Raw genomic sequence first — 6,000 nt, 5'->3', positions numbered from 1 at the left:
TACATCTATGTGGATATATAGTACATTTAGTTCCATATTCCCATACAATGAGGACGGCTTTTTGAGAACAATCATGTATTTTTAAAGAATTGTCTAGTATTAATGCCACTTCTTACATGAATGTATCATGTCTTGTCTAATCATGTGCTGCCTTATAATCTATATGTTTTACTGATTATTGTGTTTAATAAAGATTTTCTGATTTTATTAAGAGTTCTCCAATTCTCCGGATCAGCCTGGAGTGGTAGTGTTACTTCCCTTCGCACTGCAGGTACCACCCATCATTCATCCTCATTATCAGCAAACCTCCTAGATGCAGCACTTATCTGCCCATTCGAGGGTTCACTTATCTCTCCCCTTTAAGCACCCTTCCTTCTCGCTTGTGTTGGACCGGATTCTCAGGATGAACTTTCCTATTTACTCCATCTTTAGTCCTACTTGCCCCTAGCTCACTTTTCTCTTTGCTATGATAGTGAAGCAGCTCACTCAGGAAAATAGGTAGCACACTAAAACTGCAGCTGACACTGCCATTTCCTGCACAGACTAGAAATCCTGACCACTCAATCCCTAGCGGTTCCTGCATGTGCTGAGACATCCCTAACCACAGACTACACAATGGCAACTCGGACCTATGCTGCCTGAAAGGCCGTCAAGAGCTTCACATTCCTACTAAAGAACCAGAGTTCAGAGTAGAGTGCAAATTACCTACAGAAGGGAAAGTGTGCTGATAAAAAAAGAACTCAGAATGAGTAAACAAAATGCAAAATAAAGGATTAAGTATGTACTGTTAGAGACTATGCCACATACTTGCTAAAAAGAAACAGAAGATAGGTACAGGGTAAAGAGCATAAACAGCAGAAAGATAAAGCTGCACCCCAAAGGTGATAGGGCAGACTAATGAGTAAATGAAAACACCTGTCCCCCTAAAAAGACTGAAGCTAGGATAACAGAAACAAAACACCCAAAGAAAATGCTGTGACTCAGTGGATAAAGAAGCTGACCACAAAGCACTGGCTCAAGGGTTCAAACCCACACACATGACACTTGTTGTAAAGATGCCTCCTGCACCGGGTTGACATCAGGCTGACTCATCTGGAATCTTTGTCCAACTAGTTGCCTTAGCGTTTTCAAGCTCCAACTCAGTTATTATGCGGCCATTACAGCCAAACAGCAGTGTGTAGGGTGTGCACCAGGTTTATCATGAGCTTGGTTGTTGTTTACCCACACTAACTCTGGAATAAATTCAGGCCACTTCATTTTCCAATGTCCTTAGCATGTGTAACAATGTTCTGTTGAAGCATTCACAAGCCACATTTCTCTGAGGGCGTTAGGGCATTATCCTGGACTTCTCAATACGGTAGAGTCATTGCAGTTCTTCCATGACTCTTCCTTGGAAGCATTCCTCTTGATTGGAGTGGTTCCTCTTGGGGCCCCCGTGTACACAGATGAAGGCTCGTGCTGCTGACTCAGCCATCTGACCCTGGGTTGGGGTCATGACTGTAAACTTGGTGAAACAGTTCGTCATCACTAGGCAATATTCACATCTGTTAAGAGATGGGCTGATCATGTGGTAGTCCACCATCAACACTTCCAGCGGCTCAGACATGCTCATCACCTGAGTCGGCGCCCTCTGTCCTGGAGGCTTAGGCAATTCACACTAACAGCACTTCCCACAGACTTCTTCCACCAGTCAATGTAGTTGAGGTCAATACACGAGCAGTTGAAAACATTAGAGGGTCCTTTCTTTTTCTAAATGGGCACCCCTCTTATGGGCTTCCTTCACCTTACTAAGCATCATCCTTTCTGGAATCAATACTTGCCATGTAGTCCTGAACTCTCTGGTTAACTATATGCACCTGTATTCTTGCACCTGGCTATTCTTTTCCTAGCGCGTGTAAGGCACCGATAGACAAGGCTACCCTCTTCTTCTCTGCAGGGCTTCTGGCCTAGGGTTACCCACTTCCGTAACTTCAATGGCTCTGGATCTGACTGCTGCAGTTGTACCCATTCATCTCGCAGGCACATTCCATCACTAAATTTGACAGGTATACTTCTTCCGATTCTTCAGTAGCCATGAGAGCTGTCGTAAAGTGTCTGAATTCTGGTGTCTCATCACTCACCAACTCTTCATCCACATCTTGGGCCAGTCGCTCATGGGTCCCTCTGGATTGTGCATCTGCATGGAAATTTTCAGACTTTGCCTGATAGGCTATCTTATACTGGTGCTTAGACAAACTTATGACCCACTATTGTTCCAACTCTCCTAGATTTGGGTTTTCTAACTGATCAAGCGGGTTACTGTCAGTTCGCACATGAACTTCCCATCCTGACAGATACTTCGCAAACTAATTTTCTGGATTTCTCTTTGTATTCAGTAGAGATCACCCATTCTTGTCCTTCCTGTACATGATCCAGTACAGTTCCCAAACTGTAGAAACTCTCATGCATGTACAGTATAGCACAAATGGTTAAGAAATGTCTGAGTAGGCCAAGATAGGAACATTTGTCAATGCAAGCTTTAGTGAAATGAAGGCCTCTTCTTGCTTTGGCCCCCCAACTGGATAAGGGTACCCCTTGGGATCTCCTACCGTCCCCCTCACTGGTTTATGCAGTGGTGCCACAGTCTTAGCAAAATGTTTGATGAGTCTTTGAAAAAAAGGCCCAGGAATGCTGTTAGCATCCTCAATGTCATAGACGTAGGCCACGTCTGCACGGCCACCACTTTCTCCTTCGTCGGGTACCCACCTTTGCCGGAGACTGAATGTCCTAGATATTCTGTTTCCTTTTTGAACAGATTGCACTTTAGGGGCTTTATGTTCAGTCCATGTATCCGTGGCTGCTCCAGCACCTGCCCGAGTCTGGTAAGACGCTGTTCAAACTTGGTGGAGTATATGATAATATTGTTCAGCTATATCAGCATTGCTTCATAGTTCAATTACCTAAGACTCCTCTCCATCAACCGCTGAAATGTCCCCCAGGCATTAGTTAGCCAAAACGGCATCCGACTGAACTCAAACAGTGCCATAGGGAGAATGAAAGCCTTCTTCTGCTGGTCCTGCTTGGCCAGGGGGACCTGCCAGTAGCCATTCAAGAGAGGAGAAGTATCTAGCTCTTCCCAATGCCAACAAGGATACTTCTGTCCTCAGTAAAGGGTACAAATCTCGGACCATGCAGGCATTCAACCATCCATAGTCCACTCAGAACCTGTTTCGGGGCTGGCGGAACGCACCAAATAATTAAGATTAAATAATATATAAGGTGCATTCGCAGCCCAGGGCCCACCGTGCAGAGGTGACCAACTGCTGCTACACAATGAGGGAAAGACGTGTAGGACTAAAGCCGGACAGCGGTGCGTAACCACTGAGCCGGAGCTAACAGACACGTGCGCCGTTACTTCATGTAACACGTGCCTGCCGGCGAACAACTGCAACCTGTTAACGTCACAGGTCACGGGGTGTGAACCACTGCTGCAACGTGTGCAGTATCCGCCATGACGGACGCCACTCACCAGCCTAAAAACCGGGCTGGAAAGCGCTACTAAAGCGCACGGAGTAACTAGCGAACGCTGCAATAGCAGTGACCAAGGAGGCCTATACTGGCCGACCCCCCTGGTGCTAGCGGAGGATGTGGAGCAACACTGCGGCGCTATGCAGTGTAGAGCTAACGTACTGACTCTATTCCCTCACCCTGAGGCTGGAGTCACACTGGCGAGGAATACGGGAGAGTGAGAGGCGCTAAAAGCATGCATTAGACACGGACAAATGATTCTCTATGGGGTCACTCGCACCAGGCGTATATTTCTCCTCCGTATCCTCCGCTCCGTGCCACTCGCAGCATGCTACGATTGTCAGCGTACTACGGCCGTAATACGCCAATGCAAGTCTATGGGTGCGCAAAAAATACGGATTACACACGGACCACACGTGTGACTTGCGAGAAATACGCACCCGGTGTCTTTTAGAAACCCTGTCATAGGGCTCCATTATATGTCCATTTTGCAAGCCTGCGAGAAAATATCGCCATACGGATTGCATACGGATGCTGACATGCGCAAAATACGCGACCACACCTTGATTACGGATGACATACGGAGCACTATTTAGGGGTCTGTCAACCGTATTACGCATGTAAAATACTGACCGTATTTTGCGCAGGTTAGTGTGACTCCAGCCTAACACATACATAATATCCAAGGAGGGGGGAATTATGATGTGTCAGTCACCAGGCTCAATCATCCATCATCACACATACACTAAATGCATTAGCCTCAGAGTTTATCATTGCGCATGGCGGGGCGGCCATGCACGCCTTTTATAGCCGTGCCCTTCCGGGACCTTCCTGATCCTCCAGATGGACCAATCGGAACTGGAGAAGGACCTGAGCATATGACTTCCGATCCCCAATGGGAGATGGTCTCCTGAGCATGCTCAGTGGAGCAAAGGGAGAACTTAGACTCTGGAGTCTAGAGTTGAGCGACTTTTGGTTTTTTAGGGTCGCGTTTCGTTTCGTGAAACCCGACTTTTCCAAAAGTCGGGTCGAGCAAGATCGTCCGATTATAGGGAAAAGTCGGGGTCGTCCCGAAACATGAAACCCAATGTAAGTCAATGGGGAATAAAAGTCGGCAGTGAGAGGAGGACAGGAAACACACCTACAGTGCCCATTTGAATGCCAAAAGCATCAATTCTTCTTACTTAAGCTTGTCAACCTTAATTAACTTCATAATACAAGTTACGCACTGAAAAATGGGGGTTATTTGGCTAAAGTTGTGGGGGGGGGAGGGCTGGCTGCAGGTTTTCATGTGCCCTGGGCGAAAGAGCGCCCCTTTAACACATACCACAACTCATCATGCTCCGATACGGCAGATAAATAGCGGTATAGTACAATGAAAAATACCTCACTTTTTACATCTCATGACGAGGCCCATCTATTTCTCCATACAGAATCATTGGTCCCATATAATGTTTGAAACAGTATATGATGAGCTCCACATAATGCTACAGTATATGTTGGTCCCCATGGATGAAGCTCCACTGTCTTATGGGCCCAAATAATGCTCCAAACATAATGGGCCCCATTTCTAATGCTCTAGTGTATAATGGGCCCTGTAAATGCTGCTCCAGTGTCTGATGTCCACCTTTGGAATGTTCCAGTGTATGGTGGGCCCCATCTATCATTCTCCAGAGTATAGTGCTCCCCAAAAATTGCTGTCCCAACATTGAAAACAATCAAATAAGTCTCCTCGCTAGGGAATCCCTGTACTTGTCTGGACAGGTGCTGTAGCTTGCTTAACAGCTCGCCAGCCGTTCTCACGCCCAGTATGGATTGCACGTGATTGCACAAAGGTTAGAAAGGGTACCGTATCCCTGGATAACATGTATGGATAGCGTACACATTCAAAATATATGTCTCAGGAGGCAGGCTCAGACGGTGTCAGGCCCAGTATGGATTGCACGTAATTGCACAAAGGTTAGAAAGGGTACCGTATCCCCGGATAACATGTCTGGATAGCGTACACATTCAAAATATATGTCTCAGTAGGCAGGCTCAGACGGTGTCAGGCCCAGTATGGATTGCACGTGATTGCACAAAGGTTAGAAAGGATACCGTATCCCTGGATAACATGTATGGATAGCGTACACATTCAAAATATATGTCTCAGGAGGCAGGCTCAGACGGTGTCAGGCCCAGTATGGATTGCACGTGATTGCACAAAGGTTAGAAAGGGTACCGTATCCCCGGATAACATGTATGGATAGCGTACACATTCAAAATATATGTCTCAGGAGGCAGGCTCAGACGGTGTCAGGCCCAGTATGGATTGCACGTAATTGCACAAAGGTTAGAAAGGGTACCGTATCCCCGGATAACATGTATGGATAGCGTACACATTCAAAATATATGTCTCAGGAGGCAGGCTCAGACGGTGTTAGGCCCAGTATGGATTGCACGTGATTGCACAAAGGTTAGAAAGGGTACCGTATCCCTGAATAACATGTATGG

The sequence above is a fragment of the Dendrobates tinctorius genome, unplaced genomic scaffold (assembly GCF_039654945.1).
Source record: "Dendrobates tinctorius isolate UK_male_01 unplaced genomic scaffold, ASM3965494v1 ptg000130l, whole genome shotgun sequence".
In the NCBI taxonomy this organism is placed as follows: Eukaryota; Metazoa; Chordata; class Amphibia; order Anura; family Dendrobatidae; genus Dendrobates; species Dendrobates tinctorius.
Note: the sequence above shows the minus strand (reverse complement) of the source record.